This window comes from Bos indicus x Bos taurus, chromosome 1 (assembly GCF_003369695.1).
Source record: "Bos indicus x Bos taurus breed Angus x Brahman F1 hybrid chromosome 1, Bos_hybrid_MaternalHap_v2.0, whole genome shotgun sequence".
Lineage (NCBI taxonomy): Eukaryota > Metazoa > Chordata > Mammalia > Artiodactyla > Bovidae > Bos > Bos indicus x Bos taurus.
In genome coordinates, this window is record NC_040076.1 from 154,893,208 (window position 1) to 154,919,281 (window position 26,074).

General features: G+C 41.6%; 1 long non-coding RNA gene across 1 annotated transcript in view; it reads left to right on the forward strand.

The window, feature by feature from the left end:
- LOC113897215 overlaps positions 1 to 26,074 on the forward strand; it is a 38,631-nt gene that overhangs the window by 3,267 nt on the left and 9,290 nt on the right. The window contains exon 2 of the long non-coding RNA XR_003512296.1: positions 19,827 to 19,908. This is a non-coding gene — a long non-coding RNA (uncharacterized LOC113897215). The remainder of the gene's footprint in view (positions 1 to 19,826; positions 19,909 to 26,074) is intronic.

Here is a 26,074-nt window from a genome sequence, read left to right on the forward strand (position 1 = left end):
GTAAAATAAGCGAAGTCTACCTCTTCATTTCAGTATTGTCATTAATTCAGGTTCAGATGGTCTCTCCATGCCCTCCCTTCCTGGTTTCATCTTCTCCAAAGCAGCCCATTGTGCCAGAGGAAGTGTTTTCAACCTGTGGTACTAGAATGGCTAGACATCCACAGGGAAAGCAAACTAGAAGCCCTTGATCCCTGCCTCACACCATACGCAGCAGCGCAGCAGCAACGAATTACAGCTGTAAATGTGGAAGCTGAAACCCTGAACTTTTAGAGCTTTATGTTTTAAAGCATACATTGAACATAGACCAAGTTTGCTTAAAAAAGCCTGAAAAATGATAATCATAAAGAAAAAAACTAGATAAATTACATATTAAAAATTCTCCTCATTAAAGAAAAGGGAATGACTAAAGCCTCAAAAATCTGTATGCAGGTCAGGAAGCAACAGTTAGAACTGGACATGGAACAACAGACTGGTTCCAAATAGGAAAAGGAGTACGTCAAGGCTGTATATTGTCACCCTGCTTATTTAACTTATATGCAGAGTACATCATGAGAAACATTGGGCTGGAAGAAGCACAAGCTGGAATCATGACTGCTGGGAGAAATGTCAATAACTTCAGATATGCAGATGACACCACCCTTATGGCAGAAAGTGAAGAAGAACTAAAGAGCCTCTTGATGAAAGTGAAAGAGGAGAGTGAAAAACTTGGCTTAAATCTCAACATTCAGAAAACTAAGATCATGACATCCGGTCCCATCACTTCATGGCAAATAGATGGAGAAATGGTGGAAACAGTGGCAGACTATTTTGGGGGGGGCTCCAAAATCACTGAAGATGGTGACTGCAGCCATGAAATTAAAAGACACTCCTTGGAAGAAAAGTTATGACCAACCTAGGCAGCATGTTAAAAAGCAGAGACATTACTTTGCCAGCAAAGGTCTGTCTAGTCAAGGCTATGGTTTTTCCAGTAGTCACGTATGGATGTGAGAGTTGGACTATAAAGAAAGCTGAGTACCGAAGAATTGATGCTTTTGAACTGTGGTGTTGGAGAAGACTCTTGAGAGTCCCTTGGAATGCAAGGAGATCCAACCAGTCCATCCTAAAGGAAATCACTCCCGAATATTCATTGGAAGGACTAATATTGAAGCTGAGACTCCAATACTTTGGCCACCTGATGCAAAGAACTGACTCATTGGAAAAGACCCTGATGCTGGGAAAGATTGAAGGTGGGAGGAGAAGGGGGCGACATAGGATGAGATGGTTGGATGGCATCACCGACTCAATGGACATGAGTTTGAGTACGCTCTGGGAGTTGGTGATGGACAGGGAGGCCTGGCGTGCTGGGGTCCATGGGGTCGCAGAGTCGGACACGACTGAGCGACTGAACTGCACGGAAAGCCTGGGAATCCATGATTAAGCAAGCGTCGCCGTCAAGAGGATGTCCTCTCTCGTGCCTTGGTTCAAACTGGTTTGACTTGTAAATGCTAGAACAGACTCTGAGCTTGAGCAGAAAATGGAAAAGCCCTCTGGGGCTTTTCATGAGATCCAGAGTCAGGGGTGTGATGGGGCCACCAGGACAGGAAGTGCTGAAGAACTGAAGGGCGGCCATCAGTCTCCTTTCTCCAAACCTCCCCTTTGTCTTTCTTCCTGTGGCTGTCCCGCTGCTCCTCTCCTGCTTATGTAGCTGAGCATGGTTGCAGGTTGTTACTGAGCCTTGGATATCCCAGCAGAGCCACCCAGAGACAGGACTGCCTTTCTGTCTCCCACAGTTCTCAGGGAAGAGTCTGCTTGCTGCACCTGGGGCCATGACCACCCCTGGTCCAACAAACTGACCAAAGGACTGTATTTAAGGAAACACAGCAGCTCTTTTCGTCTCTGAGGCGGCAGGGTGAGAAGAGACTGCATTTCAGCTGCTGTTCACCTGACATTCCCTCGTTACAGCACTGGAGTCAGAGTAGATGAAGTTTGTACTTGGTCAGTTTTTAAGGACTGCAAGTTTTAATGTGTTGATATACTGTCTCTTTGGTTATCTAATCTCAGCATCTCTGCATTTCTATCAGTTGACTGATACATATTAAAGACCATAAACAAAATTAGTTTATTTTTTAAATGGGCAAATTTATTTTTGAATTATTAGCCAAGATCTATCCAAATGCAGACATGCTTTGTTCTAGTCTGGATATGCAATAAAATTAATTTAAGTAACTTTAATCAGCTTCAAAAACAGCAAATTTCAAGACAATTAGGTTAACTTTAAGAATTCATATTTATTGAGTTAACAGATGGTAAATTAAAAAACAATGAAGTTAATTTTTTAAATCATTCATTGGATTAGAAAAACAGACATTTAACGAAACTGTTTTTAAGCTGGATTTTTTTTTTCATCCCAATATGCATATTTTAAGATTCCAATTTGGGGGACTTCTGTGAAGACACCGAATGAGTTGCAATATATGAAGACACTCCTCCAGCAAATTACTTTTTTAAAGGCTTTAAAACCATCTGCAAAAGAATTTTGTGCATCAACAATAAAAATATGAGAGAGAAGTGTATTCCAGATATTGGAAGGAGTGAAGAGTCTACTTTGTCACATTCCTACTGTAAGCTGTTTCTGGGCCTTCTGTGTTGCCTGCCCTGGCATACTTTGGGAGTTTCCTACGCTAGCAGAGTAAAAGTTACTCCTGGGCAGAATTGCATTTTAATGGTCAAACACAGGACTCCCCTTCGATGACTTCTTGGGCCTTGTGCATGAATGACTTGAAATATCTGAGCATCCCCAAATGTGCTCCTTCGTTCTTTTTTGTTTTCTCCTTTGTTTTCTTTGTAAGTGCTAACAGTTGACTCTGTCGGCTTATAGGAGACGGGGAATTGCATGGAAGTACGCTGAAGGCACGGGAGCTTTTCCTCTGTAGGTGGAATTGGAAATAACACCACTAATAGATTAAGATAATCTTTGCATTTTTCCAAGGGAAAACCACTTGGCTCAGATGGTAAAGCGTCTGCCTACCATGCGGGAGACCCGGGTTCGATCCCTGAGTCAGGAAGATCCTCTGGAAAAGGAAATGGCACCCCACTCCAGTATTCTTGCCTGGAAAATCCCATGGATGGAGGAACCTGGTAGGCTACAGTCCATGGGGTCACAGAGAGTTGGACACGACTGAGCGACTTCACTTTACTTTGCATTTTACTGGCCATTGTTAGTTTTAACAGATGGCATATTTAGAACCTGAGTTATACCTGTGGAAGCAAATTATTCCATACAAATAATTGGATTAGATTTGTTTGAATGGCTCATTGTTCAATTGCTGTTATAGTTCTTTCCTCACCTCGGATAGTTGCAAACTGTAACAATTTATTTCATGGTCCTAGAAACCTCTTATCTAAAATGTGGTCTTACTTTACATTGTAAATCTAACATTACTTGGTCAGTAATGTTGAGAACTGTATTTACTGATTTTGAAAGAAAAATTTATTAATCATAATTTGAGTTAAAAACAGAGATATAAAAGCACACTTATTGACATTACTGTGGTAAAAATTATCTTATTTTTGTGCATTTGAAACTGTTCAGCCCCTAGTCCCTTTTCTCCTTGAAATAACTGTTTTTATAATAGCCTTTTGATAATACAAGTCTTCTTAGGAATGCAATTATAATAGTATAGCAGGACAGACTGTATTGTTTTTAATTAAACAGGTAAAAATAAGAGTAGATTGTGATCAAATAAAAAATTCATTAGATGAAATTTCTGTTTTGCAAAAGTGGAAATAAGGGATACAGAAGAAAAACCGTAACTAGTCTAAACATCCAAAGAAAATGAATAAAAGTTCAAAGGAGAAGAGAAAAATGGGCAAATTATGGAGCTCTGACTTAGAATGTAAGCTTCTTGAGAGCAATAAACATCTTATTGTAACCCTACCCCTAACAGAGCAGTTAATACACAGTATATACTATTAGTGTTATATAAATATTTCTTAAATTCGTGAATAAAATAATGGATGTTTCCTTGAAAATAAAGCAAGTGGATCAGAAGTAAAAAAGTTATAACCGAAGAACATTTTCTCTATATAAAAACTATAATGATATTGTAAGGTTTCTTTTGGGCAAAATTAAGGAATGGAGATAAATGTCTGGTCATAGGCTGGTTAATTTTTAAATTTTAGGACAAACAAAATTCCTTCAAGTATCTAAGAATACATTATACACACACACACACACACTTGTAGATTACCTTCATATTTCTTATTTAGAACAAGAACTTTTTAAGACCATTGGTCAATTTCTACACAATTTTAGAGAAACAAGTTTGATTCTGCAAGTTTATGCCTACCCAATTATTGCCTTACGTGTAAAAACAACAGAAGAACATTTTAAAATCGGCAAAGTATCAGAAAATAGAACAACTAAGAGTATTTTCTGTAAAAATTGCAAAGATACGGCTTCTAGATGACTAAGAAGTGAGACAATATAAAAATTCAAGAATAGGAAATTTCAGGGAAAATGATTAGTGCTAACTAAGCCTTGAAGATAAAGATAAAGTAATAAATGAATAAAGTGCAGTGAACATTGAAGTGATTAAGAATTGATGCTGGTGACTAGATTTTTTTATTAAGGAAGCGATGTTTTCAATAAAGTAATTCTGAAAAGGAGGTTTTAAAATTTTTAAATAAAGAGGCTGTAGCTAATGATCACCATGTGGAAAGAGAAACTGGACAGAACAAAAGAGATCATTAAAAGTTTGGCTTTCTTTTTAAATAATCAGGTAAGAATGTATTTAAAGATCGTTGTGAACAATTTATTATAGATACTAATTGAATGGGAAACATAATATCTGTTTTATAAATAATTGTGGAAGACAAAAATAAATAAGACATAGTCCATGCAACAGGCAAGATGGAGAGAAAGCAATAAGAAATTGTTGAAAATATAGCATCCAATCAATTATGGGCGGTTTGTAGCACAGTTCTATTTCTTTTCTTCCATCTCTCACATTCTCAAACTTCGGATAAAGTTTCTTATATTAAAAATATACCGTTGTTTAAATACAAGAACTTGCAGCGTTTATTGGGTAAGAGTCTGGGCTGTGGAGCCAGGCGGCCTGTGTCAGCGCTCGTCAGGTGTGTGACCGTGGGCAGGTTGTTGAACTTTTGTTTCTAAGTTTATCCTGTAAAATGAGGATAATTGCAGTACCTACCTCGTTGGGTGATTGAGAGGATTAAATGTGCTTAGAACACTGTGTGGAACTTAAATATGTGTCATCTAGTATTGTTATTGTTAATTTACAAATAAACCTCACTGCTTCCCAGCTCCTTAGTGATCAGACAAGATGACATTTCCCTTTAGCTGATCCTTAGATAGGACATCCATTAGTAACAAGTTTCATTTTTATATATAGATTTTACTCTGTCTTTACTATGAATTACCCAATGCAGAGATTTCTAGAAACCTACCTACTATTGGTTGAAGGCACACTTGTGAATTCTCTCCAAGGAGTATTGTCAAAAATCAAATTTCTATTTTTTTTTTTCCACTTTCCAGAAACTCAATCTCTCTGCTTGTGTCTGTCTCTGAGGACATGGGCGTGAGCAATCGAAACTCTCCACTGAAGCCAGGATTACATTAATTTCACCAGCCTTGAGTTAGAGAAAATATGTATCTACTTCTCCGGTTTTCACCTTCCTCTAGCTGCGTGACTCTTTCCAGCTCCTTGATCTGAGAGTAGACAGCTGTTTAAGAAATGGGACATTTGTTGTGACTTGAGTTTTATGAATCGCACACCCTATAAAGCCTGAAGATGTGCCTTGAAATGTTATCCCACTCGGCAGATCCAAAGAATTTAGATTTTGGTAGAGTTTATTCACAACTTGAAACAGTGAAGTAAAAAAATCAAAACAAAACAAAAAACCAAACCAGAAAGCCCAACAACTGTTAAGATGCCAGGGTGTATTAACTATCTTAATGGGCTGATGGAGCTACAAGACCTTGTAATGACCTCTGCCAACTATAGTGACAGGTGTTGACAAGGTAAAGTATCGAGGTGCCTGCAAGAGGAAAGGTGAGAATTGGCATTTTGCACATCTGGAGGAGCAGTCCCTCTGAAGTATCTGCTTGGGTTTCAGGGCAGCTGCCCTCTGCTCTTCTGAGCCTTCAGCTTGTAAGCGCCCAGGGGTGAACCCTCCGAGGTGAGCGGCGCTCTGCTTAATGCCGGCGCTCTCCTTACCTGTCTCACCCAGGCCCTACAGCGTTCACGAATAATATCCCTTGGTTAAACTCCCTCATAATGATCAGCTCTATGAAGTGGTAAATGCCTAACAAACTGCCTTAATGTCTGAGTTTCTCATTTTTGCTGGAGTTATCATCGCCTTGATTCATGAAGGCAGGCTTGGGTTTATCCGCCTCCACCTCCTTCCAGGATTGACCCTAAGCCTTTCACGCTCTCTCTTCTAATAGTTAGGTTCTATTAGCACACAATACCACTTTTGAAGACGTTTGCTAAGTCAGCAGGTAGCATTTCACAATTAGTGATGATTGACCACGTGAAGAACAAGAAAATAGTAACAGTGATAGTAACCGTGAAATCCATGTCCTCTTGGGAAAATGGGTCCAAGGATTCACTCAGTTCAGTTCAGTTCAGTTCAATCGCTCAGTCGTGTCCGACTCTTTGCAACCCCACGGACTGCAGCACGCCAGGCCTCCCTGTCCATCACCAACTCCCGGAATTTACCCAAACTCATGTCCATTGAGTCGGTGATACCATCCAACCATCTCATCCTCTGTCGTCCCCTTCTCCTCCTGCCCTCAATCTTTCCCAGCATCAGAGTCTTTTCTAATGAATCAGCTTTATGCATCAGGTGGCCAAAGTATTGGAGTTTCAGCTTCAGCATCAGTCCTTCCAATGAACACCCAGGACTGGTCTCCTTTAGGATGGGCTGGTTGGCTCTCCTGGCTTCACCCAGAAAATGCTAACCCAGTGAATGACAGGGTGACAGGCTGTGTCACTAAAAGGTGACCTCAGGATTATTACTGTATTTTGAACTGGTTTCTTACATAGCCAAACGCTAGACAATTTCTCATTCTTATAGTACAATTGGAGGGGATTTCTTGTGTTTATGCTACCACATGAGGTGAAATGGAACTGAGTTTGGTCCTCTCTTTAACCAACCATCAGTGTCTGAACTTGGGAAAAATTTCTAAACAATTCTGGGCCTCAGTATCTCCACTTGAGAATAGGAACAATGGTATTTATTAGGGTATGAGAGCAACATGTCATACCATAAAAGTCCTGGTACCCAGCAGTCACTTCATAAATTCTGGTCCTCCCCATCCCTGTTTATGTAGCTAACACACAACTCAGGTGTCATCTTCAAATATATTCTAAATTGATTATCATATGCATAGAGCTGTTGATTCTGAAGATAGGTGAAGTTCCCATCTCTCCAGCCTTCATGCCTTGATTCATTTTTCAGTGCTTTAATGAGCATCTACCGTAAGAACTGACTACTTTGGAAGACAACAAAGGAGAGTGAACTATCAATCCTGTTACCAAGGAGATTGGGGTCGAGAAAGGGAGGCTACATATTTTTTAAATGCCAGTAGAGAAACAAGGTAAAGTACTGCCTTTATAAGAAGGAGAAATTATTAGTTTTTAAACTGGAGTTAGTTGATGTACAATGCTGTGTCCATTGCTAGTGTACAGCCCAGGGACTCAGTTATACATACACATGTATATTCTTTTTCATATTCTTTTCCATTGTAGGTTATTACAGGGTATTGAATATAGTTCCCTGTGTTATACAGCAGGTCCGTGTTATCTGTCTTAGATGTAGTAGTATGTATGCGTTAATCCCACACTCCTCCCCTTTCTCCATTGGTAACCAGAACTTCTCTATGTCTGTGGGTCTCTTTCTCTTTTGTAAATAAGTTTATCTGTATCTTTTTTTAGATTCCACATGTAAGCAACTTCACGTGATATTTGTCTTTGTCTGACTTCCTTCACTTGCTTCCCTGGTGGCTCAGATGGTAAAGAATCCGCCTGCAATGTGGAAGACCTGGGTTGATCCCTGGGTTGAGAAGATCCCCTGGAGGAGGGCATGGCACCCCACTCCAGTATTCTTGCCCAGAGAATCCCATGGACAGAGGAGCCTGGTGGGCTACAGTCCATGGGGTCACAGAGAGTCCGACATGACTAAGTGACGAAGCACAGATTACTTCACTTAGTGTAATAATCTCTAGGCCCATCCATGTTGCTGCAAATGCGATCATTTCTTTCTTCTTAATGACTGAGTAATACCCTGTCGTATGTAAGTATCAAATCTTCTTTATCTTTACATCTGTCAATGCACATTTAGGTTGCTTCTATGTCTTGGCCACTGTAAACAGTCCACCGTGAACACTGGTGCCATGTATCTTTTAAAGTTAGAGTTTCTCTAGAAGGAGAAACTTTATCAACTAGGGTTCTCAGGGAAGGCTTCATGGAGGAGGTAGGGTTGCACTGGGCTTTAAAGAAGAGGTACAGTTCAGACAACAGTGAAGGTGGGGATACAATGAGCCAAGACTAAAGCTGTGGACTTGAGCAGAGGAAACACTGACCTGGGACTGGCAAGACCTAGGTTGGGATTACCTTGGCTGGACCGCTTCCCCTTCAGTTCCTTCATCTGTGAAATGTGTGCAATGATCTGCACCCATTGGTCTTTCAGGGCTCTGGAGAGGATTTAATGGGAGCTTGAGTGTGGAAACTCTTTGGAAACCATGAAGCACTCAGTGAAGGAAGACGGTACATTTTTTTCTTCTCTTAGCCCGTAAACTTCACGACAGCAATAGACAGGATGATTGTGTCAGCCTTTAAAAAATGCTCCGTGGAGTTTACCAAAAAGTTATATTGTAAACCTTCATCAGTTGCTCAGTTATGTCCGACTCTTTGTGACCCCATGGACTGCAGCACACCAGGCCTCCCTGTCCATCACCAGCCCTCCGAGCTTGCTCAAACTCATGTCCATCGAGTCAGTGATGCCATCCAACCATCTCACCCTCTGTCATCCCCTTCTCCCACCTTCAATCTTTCTCAGCATCAGGGTCTTTCCCAATGAGTCACTTCTTTTCATCAGGTGGGCAAAGTGTTGGAGTTCCAGCTTCAGCATCAGTTCTTCCAATGAATATTCAGGACTGATTTCCTTTAGGATTGACTGGATTGACCTCTGTGCAGTCCAAGGGACTCTCAAGAGTCTTCTCTAACACCACAGTTCAAAAGTATCAATTCTTCGGTGCTCAGCCTTCTTTATGGTCCAAATCTCACATACATATATCACTACCAGAAAAACCATGGCTCTGATTATATGGACCTTTGTTGGCAAGTGAGGTCTCTGGTTTTTCATATGCTGTCTAGGTTGGTCATAACTTTTCTTCCAAAGAGCAAGCGTCTTTTAATTTCATGGCTGCAGTCATCATGTGCAGTGATTTTGGAGCCAAAGAAAATTAAGTCTGTCACTGTTTCCATTGTTTCCCCATCTATTTGCCATGAAGTGATGGGACCAGGTGCCATGATCTTAGTTTTCTGAATGTTGACATTTAAGCCAGCTTTTTCATTCTCCTCTTTCACTTTCATCAGTTCAGTTCAGTCGCTCAGTCGTGTCCGACTCTTTGCGACCCCATGAATCACAGCACGCCAGGCCTCCCTGTCCATCACCAACTCCTGGAGTCCACCCAGACTCACGTTCATTGAGTCAGTGATGCCATCCAGCCATCTCATCCTCTGTCGTCCCCTTCTCCTCTTGCCCCCAATCCCTCCAAGCATCAGAGTCTTTTCCAATGAGTCAACTCTTCACATGAGGTGGCCAAAGTACTGGAGTTTCAGCTTTAGCATCATTCCTTCCAAAGAAATCCCAGGGCTGATATCCTTCAGAATGGACTGGTTGGATCTCTTTGTAGTCCAAGGGACTCTCAAGAGTCACTTTCACTAAGAGGCTGTTTATTTCTTCTTCACTTTCTGCCATAAGGGTGGTGTTATCTGCATATCTGAGGTTATTGATATTTCTCCCAGCAATCTTGGTTCCAGCTTGGGATTCATCCAGCCCAGCATTTCTCATGATGTACTCTGGATATAAGTTAAATAAGCAGAGTGACAATATACAGTCTTGACGTACTCCTTTCCCAATTTGGAATCAGTCTGTTGTTCCATGTCCAGTTCTAAATGTTGCTTCTTGACTTGCATACAGGTTTATCAGGAGGCAGTTCAGATGGTCTAATATTGCCATCTCTTTCAGAATTTTCCACAGTTTGTTGTGATCCACACAGTCAGAGGCTTTGGCATAGTCAATAAAGCAGAAATAGATGTTTTTCTGGAACTCTCTTGCTTTTTCTATGATCCAACGGATGTTGGCAATTTGATCTCTGGTTCCTCTGCCTTTTCTAAATCCAGCTTGAACATCTGGAAGTTCTCAGTTCACATACTATTTAAGCCTGGCTTGGAGAATTTTGAGCAATACTTTACTAGCGTGTGAGATGAGTGCAATTGTGCAGTAGTTTGAACACTGTTTGGCATTGCCTTTCTTTGGGATTTGAATGAAAATTAACTTTTTCCAGTCCTGTGGCCACTGCTGAGTTTTCCAAATTTGCTGGCATATTGAGTTCAGCACTTTCACAGCATCATCTTTTAGGATTTGAAATAGCTTAACTGGAATTCCATCACCTCCACTAGCTTTGTTTGTTGTGATGCGTCCTAAGGCCCACTTGATTTCAGATTCCAGGATGTCTAGCTCTAGGTGAGTGATCACACCATCGTGATTATCTGGGCATTAACATCTTTTTTGTATAGCTCTTCTGTGTATTTTTGTCACCTTTTCTTAATATCTTCTGCTTCTGTTAGGTCCATACCATTTCTGTCTTTTATTGTGCCCATCTTCGCATGAAATATTCCCATGGTATCTTTAATTTTCTTGAAGAGATCTCTAGTCTTTCCCATTCTATTGTTTTCCTATATTTCTTTGCACTGATCTCTGAGGAAGGCTTTCTTATCTCTCCTTGCTATTCTTTGGAACGCTGCCTTCAGATGAGTGTATCTTTCCTTTTCTCCTGTTCCTTTAGCTTTTAAATATCTAATTTAAATATTGTAAGTCTTAAATATTTACAATTTTTTTCAATTATACCTCAATAAAACTGAGAGTAAAAAACTTTTATGAAATAAAGAACTATTGATTGAATGAATGACTCCATGAGTGCTCTGGGTTGAATGTCTGCACCCCCCACAAAGTCATATGTTGAAATCCCCAATGTGGTGGTATTAGGAGGTGGGGCCTTTGGAGGTAATTAGGTTTAGATGAGGTCATGAAGGTGGAGCCTCTTAGAAAAAGAGGAAAAAACACAGCATACAGTGCAAAAGGGGTGGTCTACCAGCCCGAAGTATGTCTTCAGTTCAGTTCAGTGGCTCAGTTGTGTCTGACTTTTGTGACCCCATGACCCACAGCATGCCAGGCCTCCCTGTCCATCACCAACTCCCAGAGTTCACCCAAACTCATGTCCATTGAGTCCATGATGCCATCCAAGCATCTCAGCCTCTGTTGGCCCCCTTTCCTCCTGCCCTCAATCTTCCCCAGCATCAGAGTCTTTTGAAATGAGTCAGGTCTTCGCATCAGGTGGCCAAAGTATTGGAGTTTCAGCTTCAGCCTCACTCCTTCCAATGAATATTCAGGACTGATCTCCTTTAGGATGGACTGGTTGGATCTCCTTTCAGTCCAAGGGACTCTCAAGAGTCTTCTCCAACACCACAGTTCAAAAGCATCAATTCTTCAGTGCTCAGCTTTCTTCGCAGTCCAACTCTCACATCCATACATGACCACTGGAAAAGCCATAGCCTTGACTAGAAGGACCTTTGTTGGCAAAGTAATGTCTCTGCTTTTAATATGCTATCTAGGTTAGTCATAACTTTCCTTCCAGGAGCAAGTGTCTTTTAATTTCATGGCTGAAGCCACCATCTGCAATGATTTTGGAGCCCAGAAAAATAAAGTCAGCCACTGTTTCCACTGTTTCCCCATCTCTTTCCCATGAAGTGATGAGACCGGATGCCATGATCTTACTTTTCTGAATGTTGAGCTTTAAGCCAACTTTTTCACTCTCCTCTTTCACTTTCATCAAGAGGCTCTTTAGTTCTTCTTCACTTTCTGCCATAAGGGTGGTGTCATCTGCATATCTGAGGTTATTGATATTTCTACCGGCAATCTTGATTCCAGCTTGTGCTTCATCCAGCCCAGCGTTTCTCATGATGTACTCTGCATAGAAGTTAAATAAGCAGGGGGACAATATACAGCCTTGACAGACTCCTTTTCCTATTTGGAACCAGTCTGTTGTTCCATGTCCCGTTCTAACTGTCGCTTCCTGATCTGCGTACAGATTTCTCAAGAGGCAGGTCAGGTGGTCTGGTATTCCCATTTCTTTCAGAATTTTCCAGTTTATTGTGAACCACACAGTCAAAGGTTTTGCCATAGTCAATAAAGCAGAAATAATGTTTTTCTGGAAAACTCTTGCTTTTTCAATGATCCTGCGAATGTCTTCACCAAGAAGCAAACCTGCTGGCCCCTTGACCATTGACTACCAGCCTCCAGAGAGATGAGAAATAAGTGTCTATTGCTTAAGCCACCCAGCCTGTGGTATTCTGTGATAGCGGCCTGGGCAGATTAAGACAACGAATGAGTGAATCCAGGAATGAAATGAAATGATAGCACAGAGTAGGAAAGCTACAGCATGAACTGGGAATCAAGGGCTGTCTTTGAAAACATGTCCTGTCGCTGGGTGTTAGGACAGCAATCTGTGATGGGATAGAATGGGTCCACTAGGCTGGGTCCACAGACTGTGGTCTGTGAACCAGCAGCATCTGAATCACCTGGGAACTAGTTAGAAATGGAAGTTTCTGGGCCCCCAGCCAGGCCAACTGAATCTGAAACTCAAGGGTGAGGCTGGTAATCTGTGTTTTAGCAATCAGTCCCTCTAGGTCATTATGATGCATAGTAGATTTTCAGAACCTTTGCTTTGTACTTCTGTGGGGATTTTAGAAGCGAGTCTCCTGGAAATTCAGTGTTAATGAAGGTGGTTGGCTATTGATGGACATAATCAGAGCTGTATTTCTGATATGATAAGGCATGAAGTTGTGCCTAGAAGAATTCATAGTTTCAATGTACAAAGGACTAGTAGCAACACTGGAAAACATGTATCTGCTAATCCTCAGAGTTGAATTTTTTTTTTTTTTTCTAATTGCAGATAACGTCCACATTGTCACCTAAGCAGCAAAACAGAATAGGCATTGCTCCCAGGCACTGGGCAAGCTTGCTGGGTCTGCAGAGACAGAAGGGATGAGGATGCTTATGTGAAAGCACAGAAATTAACTGTCCAAATGGGGCCCAGCCAATCTCAGAGAGGCCTCCTAGTTCTGATGAACTCTGGGGAAATGCTACATGGGACCTTCCAAACCAAGTTACATGGGCAGCTCTTCCTGAGACGTGGCTAACTAAATGCACAGGGTGAAAGATCGGTTTTGTCTTCAGGGCTGGTGGAGACAGGTCTGCCAAAGGACAGGACATCTCATGGAAGAGAAATGAAGAGCCTCAAGAGAAAACATTTATCTTAAGAGTCAAGAAGCAAAAATCCAAGTGTCGGATGGGGAGGAAGTTAGGGAGAAGCAGAATGAGGACTATTTAGAGTGACTCTGGGGCTTTGGGGATGACCAGTCACTAGGTTTGCCCCAGACTGAACAAGCCCTGTCAAACTAGGACAACTGGTCACCCCATGGCTACACTCCCTAACCTATATTAAATGCCTGGGGAGAAGATGTGGTGAAAGCAGAATAAGTACTGCTCTAAAGCTGTTTCTCAAAGTAACTGTCTGCAGATGCAAAGGCAGCATCACCTGGGAGCTTATTAGAGGTGCAGCTTCAGGGCTTCCCTGGTGGCTCAGCTGGTAAAAAAATCCACCTGCAGTGTGGGAGACCTGGGTTCAGTCCCTGGGTGGGGAAGAGCCCCTGGAGAAGGGAATGGCTACCCACTCCAGTATTCTTTTCTTGAGTATTCCACGGACAGTCCATGGAGTCACAAAGAGTTGGACGTAACTGAGCAACTTTCACTCACTTCTAGACCTGCAGGACTAGACCTGCACTAGAGCAGGAGCCCTGAGTGATTTGCAAAACATCAGTTTGAGAAAGACGGCCTTAGAAGATCCTGTGAGCTCCAGGTGGCTTCCCCCAATAAGAAAATGTAGCGCTGATGGAAAGTGTAGGGAATTTCTTGGCTGTGATACAGTTTATGTCCAGGTCAGCCAGATTCGAAGCCAAAACCGTATCAATCATCCAGAGAAGGAACAGAAGCATCAAGGAAGATGAGATGCTGGAGTCTCCAGAACAGACAGCAGAGAGGGAAGAGATGGATGACCCAAAGCAGCCAAGAGGGGCCTCCTGAGCGATTAGTGGTGGTAATTGTAGGGAATGCGAGGAAAGCCAGAAATAGTGAGAGCAAAGCCGAAGCAAACTCTCTTCTGTTCCTACTACTGTGACCCTTTTTGGTTAAAATCAAGCCTCAGGGGACTGGGAAATGAGTGATACTTGGAAATGTGGAACCGCAGGCCTGTTGCTAAGCTTGTAGAGAAAAGTGAAAAATCATCATCCGCTAAAAGTATTCAGCTTTACTATTTGCATATCACTCTGATATGCAAAGAAAGTTGTTTTCTCTGTTTTTTCCTCTACCTGATCTGTTCTTTTTCATGGGCTCCAGCTCTCTATTCTAGTGGACATAATTTGCACTTAATTAATCATGTTTCATTTTCTTCCAGCTTGAACATAATTCTTTCACTTAAAACATCCTAACCAGTAGTTCTTAAATGCAGGCTTGCAACTGAATCACCTAGGGGGCTTGTTAAAACACAGATTTCTGGGCCCAACTCCAGGGCTTCTGATTCAGTGCAAGGGGTGGAGACTTAAACTTTGTGTTTCTAAGGTGTTCGAGGATGACGCTGATGTTACTGGTCCAAGGCACACACGCTGACAACCTCTCATTCAAACCACTCGGCATCGTTTTCCCATCCGAAGGTGATGATTTCAAAACCGTCCTCTCTGAGAAGAATGCTTCTCGAATTGATTGATCTTTCCAGTGGATCATGGATCCAATGCATGGTCTTCCAGTATAGGATGAGGATGCAGCTTACGCCAAGAGCACCCGGCCACACAAGTTCAGCACCTGAACTGGTCTATGTCTTGTTCAACAATCCTCATCCACTGATCACATGCTAGGATGTCAAGGCAGTGTCATTTCATGACACAAATTCCTGAACATGACTCGCCTGTATGTATCTCACCTCAGGTAGCTAACACACTGGCCCTGCTGATAGACTGCCTTTTGAGTAGCTTTATGTAATTTGAGATAACTCTCAGATTCTCTTTCTCCCTTGTCTGTCTCTTTCCCAAGATGGCACCTGGGTATATGAGGGGGGTGTTTTTGTATACTTGTGGCATCCTTGGATTATGCATTGTTTTCTGGAGGCTCCAAATTTTTTCTATAGAAAGTGAAGCCACTCAGTCGTGTCCAACTCTTTGCAACTCCATGGACTGTAGCCTGCCAGGCTCCTCTGTCTGTGGGATTTTCCAGGCAAGGGTACTGGAGTGGGTTGCCATTTCATTCTCCAGTGGATCCTCCCAAACCATAATCAAACCCAGGTCTCCCGCATTGCAGGCAGACGCTTTACCATCTGAGTCACCAGGGAAGCCCTTCTATAGAATTTTTTATATAGAAGGGCTTAATTCATCTTCTGCCTGAAATTGAGATCATTGAAATGTGACTAGATTCCACTGCTCTTTCGAGATGATGTGTACTGGCCACTTCTGTTGCTGTAACTTTGGACTTTTCTCCTACTGTCAAAGTTCCACACCTGCCCCATCCCAGCCCATGGTCTCTTTCTTGGACCTTAGACCTCTGCTAGTCCACCAATGGTCTCAATGTGGAAGTGAGAAACTCCAGAGACCCCTGCTTCCCACACTAAGGCCTCAAGGAGACAGGATCACTTTCTAAGTTCTGTATACCTTCTACAGCTGTCTCTGCATCCTTCTTTCTGGTCTACATGGGATATGGTGCTGGGCCAAATGCTCAGAATCCCCTAGAAGTAGGGACATGCTGGAGGGAGCTTGCAACTCAATTTTTTTTTGGAAATTTGCACTCCAACTCTTTCTGTTTGTGTTTGTTCAGTTGTTTAGTCATGTCTGACTCTTTGTAACCCCATGGACTGCACCACACCAGGCTTCCCTGTCCTTCACTATCTATTGGAGTTTACTCAAACTCATGTCCATCGAGTCGGTGATGCCTTCCAACCATCTCATCCCCTATTGTCCCCTTCTCCTCCTGCCTTCAATCTTTCCCAACATCAGGGTCTTTTCCAATGAGTCAACTCTTCACATCAGGTAGCCAAAGTATTGAAGCTTCAGTTTCAGCATCAGTCCTTCCAGTGAATATTCAAGGCTGATTTCCTTTAGGATTGGATGATTAGATCTCCTTATGGTTCAAGGGACTCTCAAGAGTCTTATCCAGCATCACAGTTTGAAAGCATCAATTCTTTGGCACTTAGCTTTCTTTATGGTCCAACTCACATCCATACATGACTACTGGAAAAGCCATAGTGTTTACTATATGGACATTTGTCTGCAAAGTGATGTCTCTGCTTTTTAATATACTAAGTTTGTCATAGCTTTTCTTCCAAGGAGCAAGCATCTTTTAATTCATGGCTGCAGTCACCATCTGCAGTGATTTTGGAGCCCAAGAAAATAAAATCTGTCACTGTCTCCATTGTTTCCCCATTGATTTGCCATGGAGAGATGGGACCGGATACCATGATCTTAGTTTTTTGAACGTTGAATTTTAAGCCAACTTTTTCATTCTCCTCTTTCAATTTCATCAAGAGGCTCCTTAGTTCTTCTTCACTTTCTGCTATTAGGATGTGTCGCCTGCGTATCTGATGCTGTTGATATTTCTCCCAGCAGTATGGATTCCAGTTTGAGCTTCATCCAGCCCAGCATTTCACACCATGTACTCTACGTATAAGTTAAATAAACAGGGTGACAATACACCACCATGTTGTACTCCTTTCCCGATTTGGAATCAGTCCATTGTTCTATGTCTGGTTCTGACTGTTGCTTCTTGACCTGCATAAAGGTTTCTCAGGAGGCAGGAAAGGTGGTCTGGTCTTCCCATCTCTTGAAAAAATTTCCACAGTTTGTTACAATCCACATAGTCAAAGACTTTAAAGTATTCAATGAAGCAGAAGTAGATTTTTTTTTTTTTAATTCCCTTGCTTTTTTGATGATCCAACAGATGTTGGCAACTTGATCTCTGGTTCCTCTGCCTTTTCTAAATCCAGCCTGAACATCTGGAAGCCTAACTTGAAGGATTTTGAGCATTACCTTCCTAACATGTGAAATGAGTACAATTGTGTGGTAGTTTGAACATTCTTTGGCATTGCCCTTCTTCGGGATTTGAATGAAAACTGACTTTTTCCAGTCCTATGACCACTGCTGAATTTTCCAAATTTGCTGGCATATTGAGTGCCACACTTTCACAGCATCATCTTTTAGGATTTCAAATAATTCAGCTGGAATTTCCTCACCTCCACTAGTTTTACTTATAGTAATGCTTCTAAGGCTCACTTGACTTCACACTCCAGGATGTCTGGCTTTAAGTGAAACAGAGCCATTATTACAAGTTAAATGATATAGACATATCTTTAAATGAATTATATTAAAAGCCAAGTTGATTAGTACTCAGAATCATCGCTTTCTATTGTTTTACTGCATTTTACTATTATCTGTATTTGTTATGGCTTCCCAGGTGGCTTACTGGTAAAGAATCTGCCTGCCGATTCAGGAGATGCAAAATCAATCCCTGGTTTGGGAAGATCCCCTGTAGAAGGAAATGGCAACTCATTCTAGTATGCTTGCCTGGGGAATCCCATGGACAGAAGAGCTGGTGGGCTGCAGTCCATGGGGTTGCAAAGAGTTGGACATGACTTAGCAACTAAACAACATACTTGTTATAGATGTGTGGTGGAAGTCTTATGTAAGAGTGAACTAAAACACAGTTCTTCTCACTTCTGTTCAGTAACATTAAGTTGATAGTTTCACATTGGCCAAGGCTAGAGTGCTTACACCATGGAAATGAGCAAACATTATGATCAGGGCTCCAGCCTCCCACATCTGCACCCCTGCCCCCCACTCCCAAGGCCAGTTATTCAATGTTGACCAGCACATCAATGCCTACAGCCTAAATCTGGGAAAGCGACCCCTTAACCCAGTGGCCTCTCTCACATTACACTTAACTAGATGTTACAAAGATGCCCTTGCCCTGACGATTAGCCCCAAAAAGTGTGTGGAGGAGATACTGAAAAGTCGATCCCGTATTACCCTCTTATCTACTTCCTCTACTTCTGTCTCCCTCTCTCCCTACTTTCTCTTGGGACCAGAAGCAGCAAACTTCTGGCCTTTTCTTTCCTCCACATCTTGTCTTTGTTCATTAAGAATACCACTCATGGCTTAACATCACCTTTCCGGGATTCTTCCCCAAAACATATACATTTAGCCTTATTGTGAGAAAATATTGGATTAACTCAGATTGAGGGACATTCTATAAAATTTATCCCATTTGCTTTAAAACTATAGAGATCATGGGACTTCCCTGGCAGCCCAGTGGTTTAAGGCTCAGTGCTACCAAGGCATGGCTTGGGGGTTTGATCCCTGGTTGAGGAACTAAGATCCCACATGGCACACAGCTTGGCCAAAAACAAACAAACAAACAAAAAAACACTGTAGAGATCATGAAAGACAAGGCAGGACTAAGATATGTATATAATCATAGCTTAGAGGATACTCCGGAGAAGGCGATGGCACCCCACTCCAGTACTCTTGCCTGGAAAATCCCATGGGTGGAGGAGCCTGATAGGCTGCAGTCCATGGGGTCTCGAAGAGTAGGATAGGACTGAGTGACTTCACTTTCACTTTTCACTTTCCTGCATTGGAGAAGGAAATGGCAACCCACTCCAGTGTTCTTGCCTGGAGAATCCCAGGGACGGGGAGCCCGGTGGGCTGCCATCTATGGGGTCGCACAGAGTCAGACATGACTGAAGCGACTTAGCTTAGAGGATACTCATGCACTAGATTCAGGGTGATATCATGAATTGAAAGAAAGAAAGAAAATTAGTAGAAAACCAGGAAATCCAAATAAAGTCTGAGTGTGGTGCCAATGTCCATTTCTTAATTTTAATCATTATGCACAGCTGGGGGAAGGGTACAGGAGAACTCTCGGTACCCTGTTTGTAGCTATTCTGTAAATATGTAGTCACTTCCAAATAAATAAAAACACTGAAGGGAAAACTTCACAGTCTAAGTAACAGGTGGAATACTGATCATTTCTACTCTATGGAAAATTCTTATGCTCTGCATTCACCTGCTTCTTGATAAGATGAAACAGGGAAAGATGGGGCTGGTAGAAAATCTTCTCTTAACAAAGCCTGGCCTTCAAGTCTTATCTTTTACAGGATAAAACAATTTGCTGTGGATGTTGTAGGCTGAACTCTGGGATTCCGTGGTGGCTCAGTAGTAAAGAATCCGCCTGCCAATGCCAAGATGCAGGTTCAGTCCCTGGGTCTGGAAGATCCCCTAGAGAAGGAGACGCAACCCACTCTAGTGTTCTTGCCTGGGAAATCCCATGGACAGAGGAGTCTGTTGGGCTGCCGTCCATGGGGTCCCAAAAGAGTCAGACACAATTTGGGACTAAACGACAACAGTCTGAACATTAACTATCTCCCTTTGTCTTTACAGTCTTGCTGTAACAACAACAAAAACATCACCGTGCCCTGAAAGTGGACTTCCTCGGACAGTGAGGGAAGTCACGACGTAGATGGTAGGTTAATATAAACTCCCTGATGATGCTTTGCTGCTGGTGTCTGAGCAGAAGGAGTCAGGGCTCTTTCTGGGGTATCTCTGCTTCCCTTAGCACAGGAAGCATCGGGAAAGTGCTTATTGATCAGAGCCTTGAAGAATAGGAAATGCACAGTACCTCCGCAAGACCAGAAATAAAACACACAAGTTAAAGAAGAAGCACACGCATCAAAATTTGACATTATTACACACAATGAGACGGAGTGAAAGATGGACCATCCAGGCATTCACTGAATATTAGTGAAGCTGTTTGTGAAGTTTACTTTAAGGCCCCAAATAAGAGTCATTGTATCTAGTTATATCCTTTCACTAGAAAGAAAAACTTCAACATCTTCTATTAAGGAGGAAGGAAAGCTCTCAAAGTACTGAGTTGTCAAGTGCCAATTTACACAAATCTCTTCCCTCCTCCAAAAGTTTCTGATGATTATGGTTTCTGGAAAATAATGGATCATTTTTTTTTTCCAGTACACACTCAATCTACGAAAAAGCTCTTCCAAAAATTTAAGCTAGAAAAACAGGTAATTTGCCAGTATCGTAGAGATAACTCACGCCAGTTAAAAAACACATTTTTAGAATTGGGAACATTGCAAGGAGAGTTCAGGGTTTTGCGTGCGTCTGTGCATGTTCTTACCCCTCGCCAGTGAATTCTTCCAAGGTGTGACGTGCATTTAGAGTCCCTCTCCCAGCATTGAAACTGTGAGGCATTTTTCTGGAAGATTTGTTCAGTCGTCCTGTAGGCACGCTGGCAATCACCTATGTGATTTACAAACATTCTGATGTACTTGTCAGAAGTAGACCTGAGTCTGCTAATCACTCATCACATCTTTCACCCACTACTTCTTCGTGGAAGAAGCGACGTTGCTTATCTTACCGATACACAGTATCCAACTTGCAGAAAATATAAATAATACGGAAAACAGCAAAAGGAGATCCTGTGTGCAGATTCCTACATCCTGGGCAGCACAGATCTATTTAGAACTGATAGCTCTTTCCTGCGCTATTAGTTCAGTTGCTCAGTCATGTCCAACTCTTTGTGACCCCATGAATCGCAGCACGCCAGGCCTCCCTGTCCATCACCAACTCCCAGAGTTCACTCAGACTCATGTCCACGGAGTCAGTGATGCCATCCAGCCATCTCATCTTCTGTCGTCCCCTTCTCCTCCTGCCCCAAATCCCTCCCAGCATCAGAGTCTTTTCCAATGAGTCAACTCTTCACATGAGATGGCCAAAGTATTGGAGTTTCAGCTTTAGCTCAGTCCTTCCAAAGAAATCCCAGGGCTGATCTCCTTCAGAATGTACTGGTTGGATCTCCTTGCAGTCCAAGGGACTCTCAAAAGTCTTCTCCAACACCACAGTTCAAAAGCATCAATTCTTCGGACTCAGCCTTCTTCACAGTCCAACACTCACATCCATACATGACCACTGGAAAAACCATAGCCTTGACTAGACGGACATTTGTTGGCAAAGTAATGTCTCTGCTTTTGAGTATGCTATCTAGGTTAGTCATAACTTTCCTTCCAAGGAGTAAGCGTCTTTTAATTTCATGGCTGCAGTCACTGTCTGCAGCGATTTTGGAGCCCAAAAAAATAAAGTCTGACACTGTTTCCACTATTTCCCCATCTATTTCCCATTAAGTGATGGGACTGGATGCCATGATCTTCGTTTTCTGAATGTTGAGCTTCAAGCCAACTTTTTCACTCTCCACTTTCACTTTCATCAAGAGGCTTTTTAGTTCCTCTTCACTTTCTGCCATAAGGGTGGTGTCATCTGCATCTCTGAGGTTCTTGATATTTCTCCCGGCAATCTTGATTCCAGGTTGTGTTTCTTCCAGTCCAGCGTTTCTCATGATGTACTCTGCATATAAGTTAAATAAGCAGGGTGACAGTATATAGCCTTGATGAACTCCTTTTCCTATTTGGAACCAGTCTGTTGTTCCACGTCCAGTTCTAACTGTTGCTTCCTGACCTGCATACAAATTTCTCAAGAGGCAGATCAGGTGGTCTGGTATTCCCATCTCTTTCAGAATTTTCCACAGTTTATTGTGATGCACACAGTCAAAGGCTTTGGCATAGTCAATAAAGCAGAAATAGATGCTTTTATGGAACTCTCTTGCTTTTTCAATGATCCAGCGGATGTTGGCTATTTGATCTCTGGTTCCTCTGTCTTTTCTAAAACCAGCTTGAACATCTGGAAGTTCATGGTTCACATATTGCTGAAGCCTGGCTTGGAGAATTTTGAGCATTCCTTTACTAGTGTGTGAGATGAGTACAATTGTGGGGTAGTTTGAGCATTCTTTGGCATTGCCTTTCTTTGGGATTGGAATGAAAACTGACCTTTTCCAGTCCTGTGGCCACTGCTGAGTTTTCCAAATTTGCTGGCATATTGAGTGCAGCACTTTCACAGCATCATCTTTCAGGATTTGGAATAGCTCAACTGGAATTCCATCACCTCCACTAGCTTTGTTCATAGTGATGTTTTCTAAGGCCCACTTGACTTCACATTCCAGGATGTCTGGCTCTAGGTCAGTGATCACACCATTGTGATTATCTGGGTCTTGAAGATCTTTTTTGTACAGTTCTTCTGTGTATTCTTGCCATCTCTTCTTAATATCTTCTGCTTCTGTGAGGTCCATACCATTTCTGTCCTTTATTGAGCCCATCTTTGCATGAAAAGTTCCCTTGGTATCTCTGATTTTCTTGAAGACATCTCTAGTCTTTCGCATTCTATTGTTTTCCTCTATTTCTTTGCATTGATCACTGAAGAAGGCTTTATCTGTTATTGCTGTTCTTTGGAACTCTGCATTCAGATGCTCATATCTTTCCTTTTCTCCTTTGCTTTTCACTTCTCTTCTTTTCACAGCTATTTGTAAGGCCTCCCCAGACAGCCATTTTGTTTTTTTGCATTTCTTTTCCATGGGGATGGTCTTGAACCCTGTCTCCTGTACAATGTCACGAACCTCATTCCGTAGTTCATCAGGCACTCTATCTATCAGATCTAGGCCCTTAAATCTATTTCTCACTTCTGTGGCTCAGACCATGAACTCCTTATTGCCAAATTCAGACTTAAATTGAAGAAATTAGGGAAAACCACTAGACCATTCAGGTATGACCTAAATCAAATCCTGCGCTATGGCCAGTGCCAAATAGACTGCTTATGTAATTCTTGGCTTTCTTCGTGTCTTTTTGGGCATCAGTAGAGTTCCTTTTTCCCTACACATCAACTTCATCTCCTTTATACTTGAAGAATTCAGTATTAGTTTAAAGGATTTTTCAGTTTAAAGCAAACTTGTCGAGATTTTCTCACCCATGATTGATGGACGAACAGGAAAAAAACGTAGGTTGATTTCATCCCCAGCCTTTCAGATCTCAAAGGGGAAAGAAAGTAGATTGTTGCTTCCTGACCTGTCTGTCTAGTCAAAGCTTTGGTTTTTCCAGTGGTCATGTATGGATGTAAGAGTTGGACTATAAAGAAAGCTGAACATAGAAGAATTGATGCTTTTGAACTGTGGTGTTGGAGAAGACTCTTGAGAGTCTCTTAGACTGCAAGGAGATCCAACCAGTCCATTCTAAAGGAGATTAGTCCTGGGTGTTCATTGGAAGGACTGATGTTGAAGCTGAAACTCCAATACTTTGGCCACCTGATACGAAGAGCTGACTCACTGGAAAATACCCTGATGCTGGGAGGAATTGGGGGCAGGAGGAGAAGGGGACAACAGAGGATGAGATGGTTGGATGGTATCACTGACTCAATGGACATGGGTTTGGGTGGACTCTGGGATTTGGTGATGGACAGGGAGGCCTGGTGTGCTGCGGTTCATGGGGTTGCAAAGAGTCGGACACGACTGACAGACTGAACTGAACTGAACTATGCCCATAAGACCAACTCCCAGTCAAGGGAACAAATATGTCCATTTCTACAAAATGTTCTCTCATGGCCCCACTAGTCACCCTCCACTTCACCAAGGCAACCACTGTTTGGATTTATATCACCACTGAACATAATGGTTTGACCTGTTCTCAAACTTCATATAAAAAGAATCCTATGTGGAAAAAAAAAAAAAGTAGATTGTACCTGAAAACTATTCAAATTTTTGAAAGTAAGTAAAGCTACATTGCTCTTCAGGCTTTTAGCTATAGAAATGAGGAAGTGTATATATTAGCTACTGTTTTCTTTAAGGGCTTGTGTTCATTTGTCTCTTGGCATAAAAATTTATCATTGAAAATTATTGAATTGTCATCTTAATGTTGCACATTACGTAAATCTAATATGTATATTAGCAACAAAGACTTATGTCCCAAACAGGAAAGGATAATTCATGAAACTAAATTTGAAGTTCAGGCAGAACTGTGATATTCATAAATTTGTATTTTCCTTTCTCTTGGCCTTATTGGTATTTGTACAGTGTATGCTCTGCTAACTCGCTTCAGTCGCGTCCGACTCTGTACGACCCCATAGACGGCAGCCCACCAGGCTCCCCTGTCTCTGGGATTCTCCAGGCAAGAACACTGGAGTGGGTTGCCATTTCCTTCTCCAATGCATGAAAGTGAAAAGTCAAAGTGAAGTTGCTGAGTCGTGTCCGACTCTTCACGACCCCATGGACTGCAGCCCACCAGGCTCCTCCGTCCATGGGATTTTCCAGGCAAGAGTACTGGAGTGGGGTGCCATTGCCTTCTCCGTGTACAGTGTATAAATAATGACAAATAAAGAACCAATGATCACATTTCTACAGCGAAGTATTTTTTAAACAGGACAACTATCCCTCAGTTACTTGTGTACATAGAACTGCTGGCAGACCCTGATTCCTTTTTCAGAAGAAAAACTGGTGAATCTCAAATACAAGTGCAGAAGACTATCTTTCATGAAAACGTACTGATAATACCAAAGAAAGCAAGATAACTTACTTAAAAAATAATTGTTCTTGACAAGGGATTTACATGTAGGAGCCAAATTTATAAATTTCATGTTTTGTTCTTCCTGCCTTTGCCTTGTGCCCTTGAACTTTTTTACTTCAGATGACCTTGTACTTTCTTTGCGACTCACACTCAGTAATGTGTGTCATTGTGCATTTTTTATAGCAAGAAGCAAAGTATTGACAAAATAATCAAAGTTTCAGGGAAAATGGCACTCCCATAATAGGAAAAAGAAAATGTAGCTTCATTTTAGCATCTTTCTGGAGACTCTCAAGAGAGGAGAAAAGTTCCTTTAAAAATATGAGATGATATACTATTTGATAGTTGCTTTAACTACTGCTGATTGAGGTAGTAAATTGGAACAACAGGTGGTGATGGAATTCAAAACAAAAACAAAAAAATCCCACAAATTGTGTATAGCTATTCACATATCACTTTTAGAAAATTGTGCAAAGGAAATATGGATGTGTTCACAGTTATATATAGGAATGTTTAGTGGAGCATATATTGTGGAAATGTTGGAAGCACCTGATGTCAAAGCATAGAAACTAGTGTAATATAATAAATTAAATCTATAAAATTCCATTTACTATTACAAAAGAAATAGTGTAGAAAGTATTTAATGATGTGAAAAATAGGAAACATTAAATGAAAAAAATCCAAAGTAATTTTTACAGACTATATATATATATATATAGTGTTATAAAGGGCTTACCAGGTGGTGCAGTAGAAAAGAATCTGCCTGCCAATGCAGGAGACTTAAGAGACATGGGTTTGATCTCTGGGTTGGGAAGATCCCCTGGAGTAGGAAATGGCAACCCACTCCAGTGTTCTTGCCTGGAGAATCCCAGGGACAGGGGAGCCTGGTGGGCTGCTGTCTATGGGGTCACACAGAGTCAGACTCGACTGAGTGACTGAACTGAACTGAACATGTTATTTTAATATGAAAAACAATGTTATTTATCTTAAAAAAAAAAACAATTAATTTTATCAATATGCCCCTATTTGTCCTTTGAAAATTTGATAGCTTTATATACTAGTAATTCTTTAACAGGTACTTGATTTTAAAAATGGAAATAGAGAAGATAGTTTTTATTTTAAAAAAATAGCAAGAAGTGGCCATATAAAATACTTGCTTTATTAATAGATAGGCCATAAATAGCCTAATGAGTTATTTCCTGGTGAGAAATAAGAATTGCCATGGCTCAGGATTATATT